At 42.0% G+C, this 19,337-nt stretch overlaps 2 long non-coding RNA genes across 2 annotated transcripts in view; one reads left to right on the top strand and one right to left on the bottom strand.

Moving 5' to 3' along the window:
• Positions 1-19,337, bottom strand: part of LOC309525497 — a 602,601-nt gene that overhangs the window by 348,604 nt on the left and 234,660 nt on the right. The gene's annotated exons all lie outside the window — the stretch shown is intronic.
• Positions 1,966-17,798, top strand: LOC309527623. The gene is made up of 4 exons (XR_014217267.1): positions 1,966-2,021; positions 2,650-2,744; positions 9,720-9,859; positions 17,431-17,798. It is a non-coding gene; the product is annotated as an uncharacterized lncRNA (long non-coding RNA).

Genomic DNA, 19,337 nt, shown 5'->3' with positions numbered 1-19,337 from the left:
AACGTGGGCTTGCTACATCTCATGAGTTTTAAGAGAAACATATCAAGACTATTCTGAAGCGATCAATGGTTTTTATGGTTGGACCACTGGACAATGGTTTTTATGGTTGGACCACTCTTGGGCCACGTGTCACAGGATCAAAGGAGTCCAAAGGTCCTGTGGATCTTCTATGCATGAAAAAGAAGAAAGAGTAGAAAGGCTAGACAAGGAATAGGGGATCTGTGACCCTCCAAACTTCCTTAGATTATAACTCCTATTAGCCACTGTAGTGCCAGCAAAACAAATGGGCAAGGATAGTGGGAACGATATTCAGACAATGGTCCACAAGTTCCTCATTCCTAGAAGAGGGGCTGGATTTATGCAAAGGGTAGGAATGGATTTGTGCTCTTCAATAATGTCTACTATGGCTTGCTATACTTCTGGTTGAACAATACAGTAATACAGTATAGAGCCGATGGCACTTATAGACCTCAAACTAAGGACAGGGAAAGGAGGGACGATTTTGCAATTTCCCAAACACTGCGAGTGAACATGGGAGGAGCAGCAGGAGGAGGATGGAGAGAAGCAGTGTCCAAAAAAAACCCAACAACACAGATTGTGAGGTACCCTCCTCATTGCCTGATTACCTCTATTTGGGAAGGATGCTTCACCTGACAACTCCATATGCTTGTACAATGGATGCTGCAGTGCTAAACACACATACATAGCAGGTCTTAGACTTATTTCTGAGTAAACTTGAATCGGATTGTGCTATGAACCAGCAGATTGGCTGATGGACTGTTAGTGTATAATGTATTTCGTCTTTGCAGAGAGTTATTGATTTGCTTATTGAAGAGGAATGTTGCCTGCCTTATTACCAATGAGCCTTAAAGAGAGTTCTAAAACAGTGTTTCTATGAGCTGCTCATAGCATTATTTCCAAGGATGGCCACTGAGGTGCTACTAGGGCAGGATCGACACTGAATGTGTATGAAAGTCATTACCAGTGACTGTTAAGAGGTGGAAGAAGGGGAAATGTCAGCTACTGCTTGCAAGTGCACAGCTGTTGATGGGCTACCACAAGGATACGGAACCTCTGGCCTTCCAGATGTTGCCGGACTGCAACTCCCATCACCCTGACCACTAGTCATGCTGACTGGGACCAGTGAAAGTTGGAGTCCAGCAACATCTAGAGGGCCAGAAGTTCCCTGCCCCTTGGCTATCAGTTGCTAATACCGGTGCAGTTCATTGCATGACTAGCAGCTGTACACTTGCATGACGCCAAGGGAGCCAGTCCCTGCTTGTTCTGCCATCTCCCTAAGGTTGCTGGGAATTATTTATGTTCCCTTCCTCATTCAGCTGCTCCACAGAGGTGTCCAGTCATTCCCCTGCTACACACAATGAACCCCATCTCTGGCCCTGACATTTCTGTGTGCAAGTACATTTTACAATGTTCATGGGACTTCTGCCAAAATTGGATATCCCCAGTTTCCCCTTCTTCCTCACAAATTGCCCCAATATTTACAACGTTGTGTGTTTCCCAAAAAAATGTGTTCCCTAGTGGGGTGCAGCAATAGCCTCACAGCAGCAGCAACATCACCTGCTGCTTATGAAGAGAGGAAGGGTAAAGGAGCAACATGGCCAGGGTTCTGCAAGGATGCCAAAGGGAGCATCAGATTGCTTCAACCTGTGCAATATGTAGGCCTTATCTCAATGCCGTCTCACAATGCTGCTGACAGGCTATTGCTGAGGCTCTACTAAGGCTCCTGAATTTCACATGCTTTTTTTAAAAAAAGCAATGTAAGTAATATCTCTCTCTCTCTCTCTCTCTCTCTCTCTCTCTCTCTCTCTCTCTGTGTGTGTGTGTGTGTGTGTGTGTGTGTGTAAAACTTGTACTATAGCATCAAATGGCAGAGAAGCCTTGTATCATTCCAAAAAGTACTCACAATTCTATAGGGAACTGAGGATTCTTAACACAGAACATTGACATTATCCTCTTTGTCAACATTCTCTGTTAAGAAATCCTCAGTTCCTCATAGATTTGTGAGTACCGCTTGGAACAATATATGGCTTCTCTGTCATTTGATGCTCCTGTACAGATTTTATACCCAAAGCATTTTGAGTGTCAATTATCCATTGCAATGTAATGTCAAGTTTTCAAATGAGTTTACCTTGGTGGCTGGCTAGAGAAAGATGCTTGAAATAATAGTTAGCACTGTAAGCATTTTTTCCCTGAGAGGAAATTTATGTGGCAAAATAAAATGAAATAGGTGTACAAAAAAGGAACAATTCAAATATAATGTCTCTGTAATGTCTTTTGGCAACACATGCAATACGTTCATATTTTAAACCTGATGTTTATGACTCATAAAGTGTAACGATGGTCCACTGAGCTCATATATATGGGAAGTGGATATAATCAACCAGCACATAGGAAATCAACTGTACAAAATCTGTAAAAAAACAAAACAAAAAACAACTGCCTAGAAGATAACTAACCATTCTCCCTGAAAATTTATAACTTGTATACATTGTGATGTGGTATTACCAATTATACACCAATCCTCAAAGACACATCCTAACTTTAAGAAATTCAAATGATCGTTGATTAAGCTTCCATTAGGAACAGTGCTTGTTGGAAAGGGGCTTTTGTCACTGTTATTCTCCCCAGGGATAATGAATGACCAAACTGAGACACATGCAGAGGTGATCAGGTGAAGAATAAGACATTTGCATCTAACCAGAGTCCTTTCTTCTAATGGTAAGGTGGGTGTCATTTGAAGTCTATCTCCAATTTTATTTCTACACTACCTAGAGAGCTTTTTAACAAATGATTTATAAATATTCTAAATAAATAATAAAAAGTAACCCACTTCGGATCTTAGGTAGTTTATTGTTCAGCAACAGTCTGCAACTAAAAGTGTAGGGCTCACAACACAAGTACAACACCCATGCAGAGAATTCAGGTTCTGGAAGAATATTTCATGTATACGCAATGTGTGCATAGTAAAATCAGACCATCCATTGAATCTTCCTATCACTGAAAATTAGTGTTCAGGTCGAAAGTGGAAAATGTACTGTCACCACCACTGTGGAGTAATATTACACTGGTCTTTAAGAGTGGTTGATATGAGTGAGAAGTGGCTTCCTTGGCAAGGAAGAATAGAGAGAGATCCCTGCAGCACAGTAAATGTTGTCTTTACAAGTTAACAATATTATTTTCTTAAACATTAGAAGCCTGGTTTATTAACAGAGAAAGCAGCATAAGTACCATTATCACCTCCTTTAAATTATGCACAGCATTGAAACTTCCGGAGGCGGCGCGAAACAAGCAATGGCGGTCCTCTTTGCGCTGCGAAGAGGGGCTCCGCAGAAAAGGGTCGTTTGCTGCGGCAAAGCGACGACCCATTAAGAAAAACTACGAGCAGAGTGAGCTCGTGGCCGTGGGATCCGGCGGGCACCTAGAGCGACCCCCAAAACGAAGAAGGGACCCCGTAAGGGGCTCCGGAAGCGCGGAGGGGAAGCGGTGCTGTGGATTCATCGCTCTTTCTGCGGGAGTGAAGCCGCGTGGCTGTTGCGGATGAGCGCCGACCTTTCTTCCTTTTACATTGGATTACAAACCAACTACTCGTGAGTAAGATTTACTCAAAATTGGATTACAAATTTACGAATTTGGCTGAAAGCGGGAGGCGAGAAAAAGGAAGTCCGTCTCCCGAGGATGCTAGTGATCAAAAGCAAAGATTTGACAAGCTGGAAGCAGTGCGGAGAGATTTTAAAGTGAGACATCATACGTTCGGAAAAGTCGGAAACTGAAGCAGGCAAGTTACCTTTATTTCCTTGCTATTTTCTGTACCTTATCTGGGGACTTTCTCCTCTGCCGGACTTTTTTAAATTTTAAAGACTTTAAAACCCCCAGTCCCGGACTTGCAGTGGGACAAAAGGCTACTTTGCGGATACACTTATAAATTTGAAATGGACACTTAGAGGCATTACTGTTGGATACAATTAAACAACTGTACTTTTGCACCTTTTAAGAAGCTTATGGCAACATTGTGAGAGCTCTGCTAGAGGGAAAAGGTCTTTTCCAAGGATCAGCGTTAATTTACTTAACTTAAGGAACTTTAATGGCGTCTGAAACTTTGTTTCTTCTTCCCTGAATTGCAACTTACTCCCTCTAGTGGAACTTGGGACTTACAATTTCCTGAGAACTAACTTTGCTTTGTCTTTCTGTGGTTGGATTGTTTACGCTTGTGCCTGCCTTTCTCATGAAACTTTTGACAGCCTGACCTTGAATCCAAAGACAGGTGTGGAATGAGCGATAAAGTAAAAACAAGAGCTGCGTCGAAGGCAGGGAAAGGCAAACTGACACAAACAACCCTGTTTTCTCAGGGACGCAGATCTTCAGTCCCTGCTGTTTTACAGACTGCACCCTCGCCAACAACACCAGCTGAAGAAGCTGAACAACCAATAGGTGAGGATATGGCATCTGGAGGATCTAACACTCTTTTAGAGGAAATGTTACAACAATTCGCAATTTTGAACAAAAAAGTGGATGATCAAACTGCAAAAATTGACTTAGCCACATCTTCAATTACCAAACTTTCGGAACAGGTGGCTAAGCATTCACAGGATATTGGAAACTTAAACGACGTAACATTTGAAAATCGAAAATTGGCGGAGGCTGCGATTGGGAAAGCAGAGGCCGCAGCCAAAGGAGTGGAGGAATTGAAAGGAGAGGTAAGACCGCTCCACAAACATATTACAGACCAGCAGGCCTACCTGTCTTTGGTGGAACTGCGAAACAGGGAAAATAACCTGAGATTACGCTTTATCCCAGAGATTGAGAAAGAGGATTTGACCGGCTTTCTAACGGCAGAATTTTCCAAATTCTGGGGTATAAATCAAGACACAGATTTCAAAATAACGACTGCATTTAGATTGGGAAGAGTCGCTGGGAAGGACAGGCCTAGAGACTGTTTGATTATTTTAAGGACTAAACAGGAGAGAGACAAGCTACTTGATTTACACTTCAATAAAGCACTTGTGATCCAGGATAGAAGAGCACAAATTTACAAAGATATTCCCAAACAATTACTGGATCTAAGAGCCAACTACACTGACCTAACTGGACTTCTGAGAGGTAACGGAATACCTTACAGGTGGGAGTTTCCACAAGGCGTCTTATTTAAATACAAAGGAAAGAAGATAAAAATCAAAACGAAAGAGGATTGCCAGAAGTTCCTACACGATCACGGAGAAGACCTACAGAAAGGAGCAGCTATTTGGCCACCACCAGAGTCAGGGAAAGAGTTACCACCTTCGGACTCGGACAAAAAAGAAGACACCCCACAAGACTAACAACAGATTGATACAAGATGTCTCTGCAGCTGTATAGTTGGAACATTAATGGCGCGAATTCCCCAGAAAAACGCAAACGGATCTTCCATATCCTAAAGAAAGAGAACTTGGACATAATTTGTTTGCAAGAAACCCATGTGACAAGGGCTCACAGGAAGGTGTTAACAAATAAAAGATTAGGCCAAGAATTTATCTCATCAGATAGAGTCAAGAAGAGAGGCGTGGTGATTTACGCCAAAGAGACTCTTTCACCGAAATTTTTGTTTAAAGATGAACAAGGAAGAATCCTGGCTATTGAGATTTCGACCCAAGGAGAGAAAATTTTGATATTAGGAATTTATGCACCAAACGAGGGGAAATCAGAATTTTATAAGAAGCTGCATGAGACATTATTGGACTATCTGGACTATTCTAACATCATTATGATGGGAGACATGAATGGGGTTGTCTCTACCTTTATGGATAAGTCACAGAACCAGAATTTGACTAAAGATGGAAGACTACCAAAAACTTTCTTTGAACTAACTGACAATATGGATTTAATTGACTCATGGAGGACGAGAAACCCCCTCGGTAAAGAAGGAACTTTCTTTTCTGAGGCCCACCTGTCATGGACAAGGATCGACCAAATTTGGACAACTAGAGGGCTGGCACCTAAGACCACAAAAATAGAAATCTGCCCAAAGACTTGCTCCGACCATAACGCTCTGAAAATGGAAATGAGATTTACTACTGCCGACTCCTTCAGATGGAAAATGAATGACAACCTGCTAAGAGATCAAGAGATTGTAAAGAAGGCCCAAAAAGCTTTAAAGGATTATTTTGAAATCAACTTGAACACCTCGGTGGAAAAAAGAATAATCTGGGACGCGAGCAAAGCTGTTATGAGAGGGTTTCTGATACAACAGAATACGATTAAGAAAAAACTCTGGAATGGTAAAAAGGACAAGATATTGGAGAAGATAAGGGACGGCGAGAAAAAATTAAGATTAAACCCAAAATCCAAAGAGACCTTAAGAGAAATTAAATTCCACCAGTCACAATATGCGCAACTGATCAACCAAGAAGTGGAATGGAGAATTAAACAAATGAAACAAAGATCATTTGAATCGGCGAATAAATGTGGGAAACTGCTAGCTTGGCAGTTGAAAAAGAGACAAAAATTAAACTATGTTACCAATCTAGAAGTTGAAGGAAAGAACATCCAGAAACCGGGAGAAATTAGAAAGTGTTTCCAGAAATATTTTAAAAAATTGTATACACAAGGACCTGAGGATGTAACCGAGATAGAACAATTCTTGAAAGAAAATGGTCTTCCAGAAATATCTCAAGAGAAGAGATCAACCTTGAATTGTAAAATAACACAACAGGAAATCGAGGATGCCATTCAGGATATGCAGCTGGGCAAATCTCCAGGACCTGATGGACTTACCTCCAAGTATTATAGGACGCTAAAAGACTATTTGATACAACCACTAGAGGAGGTTTGTAACCAGATTATGGGGGGAGGGAAGGCACCAGATACGTGGAAAGAAGCATTCATCACATTGATACCCAAAGTGGAAACTGAAAAAACTCAACTTAAGAACTACCGTCCCATCTCACTCCTAAATGTGGATTACAAAATATTTGCGGATATTCTGGCCAACAGATTTAAAAAAGTATTAAATGAGATAATCCATAAAGACCAGGCCGGCTTTCTCCCAGGCAGACATTTGTTTGACAATACCAGGAACATTATTGATATCTTGGAACTTTTACAAACAAATATTAACACCAAAGCAGTATTGATCTTTATAGATGCGGAGAAGGCCTTTGACAACATTTCCTGGAAATTTATGAAGAAAAATTTGGAAGGGATGGGAGTGGGAAGGGGGTTTGAGAATGGAATAGAAGCAATCTATTCAGAACAAAAAGCTAAGTTGATAGTGAACAATGTGGTGACAGAAGAACTTCATATTGAAAAAGGAACACGACAGGGGTGCCCCCTATCCCCTTTATTGTTTATTTCAGTCCTGGAGGTTTTGCTGAACATGATAAGGGAGGATCGGCAGGTACAAGGAATACGGGTCGGAGCGAAACAATATAAACTGAAAGCATTTGCAGATGACCTGGTTTTAACACTACAGGAGCCAGAACCCAGTACAAAAAGAGTTTTAGAACTGATCCAGAAATTTGGTTGGGTGGCGGGTTTTAAGTTGAACAAGCAAAAAACTAAAGTCTTAGGGAAAAACTTGACGGCCATGGAAACAGAAGGGTTTCAGAAAGAGACAGAACTAAATATTGTTAAGAAAGTGAAATACCTGGGGGTCAATCTGTCTTCTAAGAATTTGAATCTATTTAAAGATAATTATGAGAAATGTTGGTTAGAAGTTAAAAAAGATTTAGAAATTTGGTCAAGACTGAAATTATCCTTGTTAGGCCGAATTGCAGCTATAAAGATGAACGTTTTGCCAAAGATGTTGTTTCTGTTTCAAGCCTTGCAGATTGTGGACAGAGTGGAATGTTTTGGAAAGTGGCAGAAGGACATTTCTAGGTTTGTCTGGCAGGGCAAAAAGCCCCGAATAAAGTTTAAGATATTAACTGATGCAAAAGAGAGAGGGGGGTTTGCCCTGCCGGACCTAAGGTTATACTATGAAGCGGCAGCCTTCTGCTGGATGAAAGATTGGATTCTATTAGAAAACACTGATGTCCTAGATCTGGAAGGCTTTAACAATTCGTCAGGTTGGCATGCGTATTTGTGGTATGACAAGGGTAAATCATATGGAATGTTTAAAAACCATATTGTCAGAAAAGCAATATATATGGTCTGGAAAAAATACAAAGACTTATTGGAAAGTAAAACTCCGAGGTGGATCTCACCAATAGAGGCCAAAGCTCGGAAAACAACCAATATGGAGGCTTATTGGCCGAAATATTGGGAAATAATAGAAAATATTGAAGGTAACTGGAGATTGCAGAGCTTTGAAAAACTAAAGGATAAGGTGCAAAATTGGCTGCATTATGCCCAAATTAATGAGGTTTTTAAGTTAGACAAAAAAACAGGTTTCCAGGTGGAAAAATCGAAACTTGAGACAGAGTTGCTTGAACCAAAGACCAAGTTATTATCCAGAATGTATAACTTGCTGCTTAAATGGAACACTCAAGATGAGACAGTTAAATCAGCAATGATAAAATGGGCTCAGGACATTGGTTATAATATTATGTCTGATGACTGGGAAAGGTTATGGACCACCGGTATGAAGTTTACTGCATGTAATGCTTTGAAAGAAAACATTATGAAAATGGTATACAGGTGGTACATGACCCCGGTTAAGTTAGCTAAGATTTACCATCTGTCCGATAACAAATGTTGGAAATGCAAGGAAGCTGAGGGAACATTCTTTCACCTCTGGTGGACCTGCCCAAGACTGAAGGCCTTCTGGGAAATGATCTATAATGAGTTAAAAAAGGTGTTTAAGTACACTTTTCCCAAGAAACCAGAGGCCTTCCTTCTGGGCATTGTCGGCCAGAAGGTGTCTAAAAAGGATAGAACCTTTTTTATGTACGCTACAACAGCAGCAAGAATTCTTATCGCTAAGCATTGGAAGACCCAAGATTTGCCCACACTGGAGGACTGGCACACGCAACTGATGAACTACATGGAATTAGCCGAGATGACTGCAAGGATCCGAGACTTGGGAGAAGAAGCAATGGAGGAGGACTGGAAAAAATTTAAAGACTATTTGCAAAAGTATTATAAGTTATATGAAACATAAGATGTCGTGTGATTGGGAATCTAGCCCCAGTAACAAAACTTAATTATTTATGAAATTTGATAAGATTTATGAAAGAATCAAGGTTTAAATGGGTAAAAACGATATTATGGTATATTGCTTAGAGTATATGTTGATCAAGAGATTTAAACTTAAACTGTAATTGAAAATAGAAAGAAACACACGAAATAAGGATATAATTTGCTGATAAATTTATTGTCAAGAAATGCATTCTGCGAGGGATGGGGGAAGTCCAATGGAAATTTGAAATGAGTTATCGAAATGGTCGTGTTTTTCTTTTTCCTTTTTTTTCTTGTCTTTTTTTCTTTTTATTTTTTGATCTCTTTGTTATTTCTGCAAAAAATGTAATAAAAATTATTATAAAAAAAAAAAATAAATTATGCACAGCATTATCTACTGTTAAAATGCTGCTGCCATCATTGTGTTTGATTTAATTCCATTATCAGTTGTGCAACCTCAAAGTATAATTATTAATAAATGTGATATGTTCCTGTTTTTTGTACAATATACCAGTGAACAGCTGGAAATGCCATTCCTTAGAAGAACTGACTCCTACTATTCTCTAATAATATTTATTTGTTCTTTTCTTACATTTGCCTGGATTTAGAATAAACTCTCCAGATATTTCCTGGTAGGGTTTCTCTTCCCTGCTGATGACCCTGCCCACCCACCTTTATGCAGAGAACCACCAGGAACCCAACTGAACATGCCTTCTGAAATTAAAAAAGGAGGAAGATCAATATCTAGGTATTGTCAGTAGCAGCTGTTCACTATTTATCACAAAGACTTTGACTGAATTTGTAGCATGTGTAACACAGAACTAATTAGAAATGTTCATTCTCTGTAAAATCCTGGTAATTAGTGACATGGGGGTTACTAATTTAATTGGCAGAATTGAATTTAGCAGAGAATTGGCAGATCTGGTTCTAGAGGTTTAATTACATGGAAAATGCAGGTATTTGTTTGATGAGTAGACTATGTTACTTTATTCTTCGACATTCCCATGATATGCAAAAATTACCCATATTTATTTAGTTATTTGCTCATTGGTTAAAATATTTCCTTATCATGTGTCCTGACAATAGGCTTCACCTCCAGGCTCTGCCATGCCTCTTTTTCATTTTTCTATGGCTGATAACCAGATGACTGATTCCTCCTCCAAGGAAAAAGGAAGACATGCTAACTGAATCATACATGAAACACCAAGGCTTAAGTGCCAGGAAAGTCCCTATTGCACATTCTGATTTCTGGAAGTTTGGCTTTGGCTTGGAATGAGACCCATGATGGGAATGTAGAAATTATGGGGTTTAACCTATTCAAAAGGAATCCAGGGATTTCCATCCAGTAGATCGCGATCTACCGGTAGATCCCCAGCTGATCCTGGTAGATCATGGGATCCTTATTGTGTATAAAAAGTTACGGGAGGGGAAGCAAAAAAAACTCTGTGCAAGCCTACTCCCCAACAACTCTGGTCAATCCACTCACCCCATGCATGCTCGTCCTCCCTCCAATGACAATGGGTAGATCATTGCCGGTTTTTTAATACTGGGAGTACATCACAGTCTCTTGGGAGTTGGACATGCCTAGACCAAACAGGAAGAGATGAGCAGCATCTCTGGAAATTGCTCCTGGTATCAAAATATTTCTGTGTGTCTAATGCTCAGCTTGGAAATTTCCTCAACTGATGGACAGCTGCTATGAGTGACTTCTTGTGCTCCATTATCTGCAAAGCCCATGGCTTTCTAAATACAGAGGAACATTTTAGGGAAGTCCTCTAACAGGATTTGATCTGTTATGATGTTTGGCTGTTTCTTTCCAGTGCTTAGAAATCGTTACAGAGCAAAATTTAATTATTACCTTTGCTGAGCATAATGATGATGGTTGCTGAGCATGACCTATATTCACTGGATCATTACCAGGACCACATTGATGTAGCTCAGGTGAATATCTGGAATTAGAAACCCCCAAGGATTGTAATGGTTTCCTATATGATTCAGGTAATGTTAGATGCAAGAAGTGTGGCACTCTTGCACACAGCACTCCCCAACACACAGGGCAAAGGTCATCCCTGAACAAAGGCCTATCCATCCATTCATTGAAACCCTACAAATTGTTGTGCCTCAGTTGTAGAAGCACTTTTCTGGACATCTCAAAGTTTCTTGCATTCACCTCTGAATTTTCTTGAACATTTGTGCAATGTCTGTGGGATATTTGTGACAAGAATAACAGATTGCACCTGAATATGGAGCATAGGTCATTCAATGGAGGACACCACAGAAGTAATATGTGATTCATGAGGCCAGTCAGGCTGTGCAACTAACACCAGTAAACAGTTTATGAATAAACCCCCAGCATAAAATGGTTCCATAGCAGAGCTTTAGAGGACACAATGAGCAAGTCAAGAGCTGTATGAAATGTGCTTCGTCTTCTAGGCATAGATGTAATTGAAGATTCAGTATCAATTTTGCTGAGTTATTTTTAATTGTTCTAATTTGCTGGAGCAAATTGGGTGTAGCATTGTTCTCAGCAGGTGATATACATCTGTGCAAATAAGTATGATAATATGCACTTTACAAAAAAAAGAAAACAACTCACAATAAAAAATGGCAAAGCCACTTAGTGTAAATTAATTAGATTTCCTGCCCTTCTAAAATTAGGATGCGGATACTTTTGAATAGCTGGGATATGATTATTAAGCTATGGCTTCTGTCAAGGTCAAGAAAAAATGCTCCCAAATACTAGTTGGTCCTGAATAACGCAAAGTAGGCAAGGCATTTTGTCATTTAACAAAATGTATATACAGAACAGAACAATAATGACTTTCCCCCTTTAGCTCACCTTTGACTCCCTTGTCATCTAAGGTTCCAACCCATTACTGCAACATTTCCTCTCTTGAATGCTTCCTTGATTTCTTTCTCCATCCCTCAGCATCTCGATCTGTGGGATAGCAGCCTCTTGGGGCCTTAAATTACTTGGGGCCTTAAATTAGCCATAAATTCCTCTTGGGGCCTGGTATCACCACTCACAATGATTCTGTGGAGGAGCTTGCTTGCTGGATTCAGTGCCACCCTCGATGTACAGAGTGATGCCACCTCCAGTATGTCCTACCCTGTCCTTTGGTCATTCCCAGAGAGAACCATGTTCCACTGGTTCCCTCCATTTGCTTGCACGAATGGGACTTCCTCTGCTCCCTGCTGGAGCCCCTGCACACAAACCTGAATCTACTCCAGGGAGTTAGAGAACCCCACAGAGCAGTTATGGGAGCATGGGAAAGGAAAGGAAAGGATAGAAAGGGGAAATCCTGTTGTATTTCTTGGTGCACCATTGGCTCTCCCCCCTCTATTTCCGGCTTTACCCGTATAGCAAAATCTGCATGAATAAGTGTATGCCTTATTCTGCCTGGGGGGAAAAGGGGGGGGGGAAGGCCTAGCAGAGGGCAGCAACCTATATAAAGTAAGGAGCTCATAGCTTACAAGTTAATGAAGTAATCTTTTAGTGTTACAACATGTCTCTGCCTATGACAACTGCAAGAAAACAAATACGTAATATACAATTCAGCAACAGGGAAGATTTTATATCTCTGGACTATAAAATGTTAATAGGATTACAAAGGATCTGATTTGTGTAGTTAAGCTTCATTCTCATAGTTCTGAGAGCATTGTGAGATATACTGGTGGCAGTGACTTCTAATTATTGCCACAGCATGCACTGAATATCTCTAAATTATTTATGTAGTTTGCATAATTCTGCCTCTTTCTATAGACAGATATAGGAGCCAAGTCATCCCTCAGAGGTCTTCATTGCATTAATATATATGGTCAATATGCATTCGTGCCTAGCCCTCACCTGATTAATTATGATCACAGAGGTTGCGTAGTCTCCTTTTTAATTTAAGCCTTGGTTGAAAACTTTATGGTGGTACTCAGAATTAAATTATTAGGCTGGGTGGAAATAAATATTTAAGTGTCATGCGGTTTTAATTGAAAGCTTGATCCCAGAACAGAAATGAATCAAGAGTAACAAGTCTTTCTGGGTCTGAGACGACACTGGTTATTTATGAAAACTAGGCTAGAATAAAATCCCCCTTTCCTTCAGGAATTGAAAGGGTGGATTGCAGACACAGTGAAAGGGCAGGGCTTTCTTTCTTTCTTTTTGGAACTAACCTCTTAGTGTAGACATTTAATTAAAGGGATAACCATTTGTGGATGAACTCCAGCCTAGCCTGCTGAACTGAAAGTCATTGTTCCAGTCTCATCACACACCCACAACCCACATCATGTTGTGTGGCAGGTAAGGATGGGGGAGAAGATAGTTCAATCTTAATGCAACCCTACCCAAGTTGCACTTTTTGAAGCAATATGCTGTGATGCAGTTCTCCAACCAGCATACATTTAATCAAAGAACACAACCAAAGAATGTGTACCGAGTTGTGTATATCTAGCGAAACTCTGCATTCAAACGCATAGATGAGTGAAACTAACATTATGTCTGGGGGTAATTCCTTGTAAAAAATGTGCATATTAGCAGAAACGGGCACTAAAATGCTAATGGATTCATAGGAGGATTCACCCCCCAAAAAAACCCCCAAGAACTGATGCAGAAATGTGGAAGACTAGACTTAAGCAGTGGCGTAGCGTGGGTTGTCAGCACCCGGGGCAAGGCAAGTAATTTGCACCCCCTAACCCGTGGATTTGCGCCCCCTAACCCGTGGATTTGCACCTCCTAACCCTAACCCCCAGATGTTGCGCCCGGTGCGGCCGGCCCCCCCTGCACCCCACACGCTACGCCACTGGACTTAAGACAGGAAACCAACAGACACTGAGGGAGTGCTAAGCCCAAGTCACACCCCACCAAACCAAGTCAACTCTGGCTCCATTAGTCAGGCATGCCACCCAGGGTGTTTCAGGTCCTCCCTACTAGGCCAGTAACACCAAGGGCAGCCCCACATAGAGCACATTAGAGTTACTAGCCTTGGACTACAGTGGTCAGGCAGGAATGGCCCTAGACAAAGCTGGTAAAAGGCATTTCTTAGCCACAGAGGACACTTGGGCCTCTAGTGACAAAGATGTGTGCAGGACTAACTCCAAGCTATGCAATTATTCCTTCAGAAGGAGTGCAAACCCCATCCAGAACAGGTAACTTACCAATTTCCCGAACATGGGAAACTATTGTTGCTATCCTTTAAAGCAGTGTTTCCCAACCTTTTTTGGGCAACGGCACACCTGTTTAATGAAAAAAATCTCGCGGCACACCACCATTACAGCCCCGTGACGTCAGCGCGCAGCGTCACGCCGGGAGGGACGCACGAAAGTGAAAGTTTTCAATTTTTTCCCCTCCCCCTTGCCGGGGAACCTCCAAGCTTTGGGGGTGGGGGGGGAGGAGGCAGCAGAGCGAGGGACTGAGGGACGGCGGCAGCTGAGGCGATGGCGGCTGTTGTGGTGGTGGTGGCGATAGCGGGCAGAGGAGGGGCGGCGGCGGGGCCGAGGTGGTCGGCGGTGGCGGGGGAGGCGGCGGCGGGTGGAGCAGGAGGGCGGCCGAGGCCGGTGAGGGAGTAGGGTTGCCCGGGGCTTGAGGAGCCGCCGCCGGGAGTTGCTGCTGCTGTTGTTGCTGCTGCTGCCCGGACATGCCGGCCTCCTCCTCGTCCGCTGTCTCGCGCTCCTCCCTTTTGCACGCGCTGCCCCGCCGCCGCCCCATTGGCTGGGTCCTGTCAGCTGATCCTGTGTTATTTCCTGTGTGTGTGTGTGAGGGGAGAATGGAGAGAGAAACCTCGGCACCACCACCGCGGGGCCGCCCCCAGCTCGACGTGGATCCTCGCCGCCGCCGCCTCTCACCGCCCGACTCGCCCGCCTCCCTCCCACGGCACACCAGCCAATGTCTCACGGCACACTAGTGTGCCGCGGAACACCGGTTGGGAAACACTGCTTTAAAGATGTCACCTAAGAAATAATGATGGATGCTCTGGGCAGTATCCAGCTAGCTCATTCTGTCAGTACAAAGATTTCCACTTGCACAATGAATGTTCCCCCTCTCCCCCCCCCTCGTACACCCACTAAATCTGTTCTGGGTTTTTCTGAGCAGATGTAGGGAAGGTACAGAGTGCCCATGGGGACAGGAAGAGGGGAGAAGTTCAACTGAGCAAGTACACTGACAGAACAAGTTGGTTAGATGCCACCCCAAATAAAGAAAAATAATTTATAAGCACAAGATGTCAGGATTGATGCATACATATAATCCAAGAACACATTCTTTCAGGAGCAATGAATTATGTTTGTGTGGTGTAGCCAGTGTGGTATAGTGGTTAAGAGCGGTAGTCACGTAATCTGGGTAACCGGGTTCGCGTCTCCGCTCCTCCACCTGCAGCTGCTGGGTGGCCTTGGGCTAGTCACACTTCTTTGAAGTCTCTCAGCCCCACTCACCTCACAGAGTGTTTGTTGTGGGGGAGGAAGGGAAAGGAGATTGTTAGCCGCTTTGAGACTCCTGAAGGGGAGTGAAAGGCGGGATATCAAATCCAAACTCTTCTTCTTCTTCTTCCTTGGGCTATCTTCAGAAAGAAATGTATATAAACATAAGTGGTCCAGTAATCCTATCATTAGAGAAGTCCCCCCACCCCGCTACAAGATCTGACAAGTGAAAATTAAATGTTATCCTATAGCAAGCTTTGAAAGATTCTCACCATTAGGATACAGGGAAGAATGATGAAAGTGTTGCATTGCTAGGGACAATTTCCTGAACATGGATCAGTTTAGGATTGGTTATGCTTCACAAACCAATCTCTTACATTTTAAAGACATCAACACTGTCAATGCCTGTTAATGGACTCTTCCATTGTCCTTCAGGTTTTTAAATTCATGTTTGCTTGATAGTGTTAATGAACCACCTTTTATATTTTGTGTTTCACTCATATAAGCCAACAGGGGCTGAGCCAGGAGTCCTTTCTCTTTTTTTACCTCCTAAAGAAAGTGAGTTTCAGTGCATAACTGTCCATAACATTCATAACAACCAACCATTGTGCACATTCAGCAGGTCTCATGGATAATGTGCACATAATTCTTCCACAAAGAAGGAACTGTGCACAATTCCCAGTCAATACACAGAATCACCAACAGGTCTTGGGAAATGTGTGTATACCGACTAAACTTTGCACAATCTTCAGCCATATGCACAATCCCAATTTTGAACAATGGGAAATTGTATGAAAAATGCACATGTCGATGAAATATGTAACATCAGAATACCCCATAGTTGCCTCAAAAGGTAAGAGAGAGTGAAATATACTCAGAGTCTAGAGTGGATTTCATGCTCTTTATTGAGCTCATAGTGGTGAGGAGGGAATGAAAGTCCCCTCAAAGTATCTGCTTTATATACATTATTTACACAATGGGCTGCATGTGATTGGCTAATTCCGGAATTCTCCTGTAGGCCAATCAGGTTGTGGATTCACTTCTATCTGGAGCTTGATTGGGTGGCTCCTGCCAACCAATCAGACTGCTGCATTGTTCTAGGACCAATCAGACTGCTGCATTCTGAATCCTATTGTTCTAGGACCAATCAGACTGCTGCAGTTTGGATCCTATTCAACTCAGTACATAACAGAGAGAAAAAGCTGTAGACCAACCATGAACATTTTACTGAAATTTCTCTTCCACCCCTTTAACAATTTTCTGATGCAATTTATTTTCTCATTATTTGATGGGAAATGGTTAAAGAAACATGGGAGGAATTCTTGGCACAGCACTAAAAGGAACCGTTTTTGTACCTGACGAGACGATGGGCTTCAGCTTACTAAGCAGTTCTGAAGAAAGAGCATCAAAGCTAGAAAGCATACACACAGTGGCAAGTTTCTCTCCTTTGCGCAAAGTATTAATGCTTAGCTCTCCGCCTTGAAGCTAGATAACAATGCTTTATTTATTTCCTGGCACAGCAATTGCTCTTTGTTACTCAGTGGTCTCAGTGAATTAATGGAGACCAGAGGGGAGAAGAAAAGAGAGACTAGCATCCATTTCATGGTTGGCATTTCAGCCTCAGTTCTTTGTAATGATTTCCATTTATCAACAATCAGCTACTGATTGCAGCTGCCCACCTCTTCTTCCTACCTGAACCAAGGTATACCTGCAAGCCACAGTTTTCATTTTCCATTTGGTTCAGACCATCCCCACTCGATTACTGCTTTTGCTGATGTCAAAGCTGTGATGACAATCAGCAAAATGGAGAGAATCAATCTGAATTTGTATTTCACTTCTAACAGTGGGTGTTAAAGGAGTCCCGGGATTGCCACTTCAAGCAGAATATAATAAGTAATCCATATTATTTATCCACAGTTTACAGGGTCTGAAATCCTGCAGGAAAGCTAGCATCCTCAGTGCCTCCAGATTCAATGAACTCACTGCATCGTTTCCTCCAGTTTCGCTCTTCAGTAGGTGTTTTGGACTACGGTTGCCGCGAGCAAAAGACAGAGATATGTTGTAAATTAAGGTAGCTAAATAATTAACCCCATTAAGGAGTCTCGGAGGGCAAGTTAATAAAGTGCTCACTGGGACCTGTGGACAATGAATTATATCTCCCACCACTGTGTCTACATGGGCTGGAGAACTAATTTTATGCCACTGTTACACCCCTGGGCTTAACTGTTAGTGATCTTGAAGCGGGGTGACATTGCTCTGATACAGAGCATAATAAATATGTTTTGCACAAGGGAAATTAAAAGAAACAAATTTCTGAAATACGTTTCCTTGAAGATGAATGTATTGTACTTGCCAGTTCCAAAGGTTTAAAAAATATACAGCATTTGAATGTGGAACAAAACCACTCTAAACCCATAACCATGTGCATTAAAAAGATACACTTGCAGAAGTGGATAAGAATTTGGTGAAAAACAACACCTGGACCATTGTTGTTGTTGTGTGGAATTTAACAGTGCATAAGAAGCTGGCATCTCCCCACTTACACACGTTCGACCTGTGCGTGACTGTGTAGTTGCACAGCACCAGGAAATAATGAAATAAACCACTTTAAACTGCAAAAGGGGCAAAAACGGCCTGAAAAGAGCAGGAAAACTGCAGAAATGGCCCCAAAAGAAACAGCTAGCAATCCCAGGAGCTTTTGCAACTGCAATCCCGGGAGCCTTTGAGGCCTGTGGAGAGTTGGAGTTTGAGAAAGGGGGTTTAGAGGGAGTGATTGTGGTGGAGTCTGGCCAATTTTTGTGGATTTTTGTCAGAGCTTGGAGGAGTTTTTGGAAGACCACCATTTTTGCCACCATTCATGCCACTCTGGTAAGTGCTGCTGTTTTTCCCAAGGGTTTTTCCAAGAGTTTCCCGAGCTTAAGAGGGTGTTGACAGGCTTTTTAGACAGTGTTCCCTACTATATGTGATTTCATGTATACACAGGGTAACCTGGAACGTAACCTAACCCCCAGGCAAGTGGTGAGACACCTGTATATATTTTGGCAGAGGGAAGCTGTGTCATAAAGACAGTAGGGGTCCTTCCTACTGCAGTCCTGAGACCCTTAGAAGGTGTCCTATGAGGGTCTGCAGTCCTAAGCCTGAATAAAAAGGTTGTCCACTCCTGCCGTATGCAGTATAAAAGAAAACACAGAAATTTATTCAGACTCACTTGCCTGGAACAAAAAAAGAAGAATTGCTTGATTACTAAGCAATAAGAGTTGTGGCACATGTCCAATTCTTATGAAAATGATTAATGGGCATGTTAATATGGTTTCAAGCTGTTCAGCGAACACTTTCAACAAGAGACAAATGGACAGTATCAAGCTGTTAATGTAAAATGCCTGCTCTTTCAAGACATTAGCCCCTCGTTGGTTCATATGAACAGGGGGCTCTGCGAATTTTTTGTTAATCTGTTTTTATTTATTTATTCCAGATTAATTAATCCTGATTATTAATAGGTTCAGTCGCTAATAAGACTTGGATAACCATGTGTCCATACTATTAACTAATTCAATTTATATGCCATCTTTCTTTTAAAGAAATTATAGTACACATCCAAAGAGCCCATGGTGGTGTATAAGGTTCTACCTCTCTCCATTTTATCCTCACAACTCTGTGAGTTAGGCTGGGTTGAGGGGCAGGGAGTGACCAAGGTCATCCAAGGAGTTTCGTGGCTGAGTGGGGATTATAACTTGAGTCTTCCAGGTCCTGGTCCAACACTCTAATCACTACTGCACACTGGTTCTCCATAGATGAAAAGTTTCTGCTAGCAATCTCCCATCCAG

Source organism: Podarcis vaucheri (genome assembly GCF_965113315.1).
Source record: "Podarcis vaucheri genome assembly, chromosome: 2".
Classification (NCBI taxonomy): domain Eukaryota; kingdom Metazoa; phylum Chordata; class Lepidosauria; order Squamata; family Lacertidae; genus Podarcis; species Podarcis vaucheri.
Note: the sequence above shows the minus strand (reverse complement) of the source record. Positions and strands in the feature narration are given on the sequence as shown.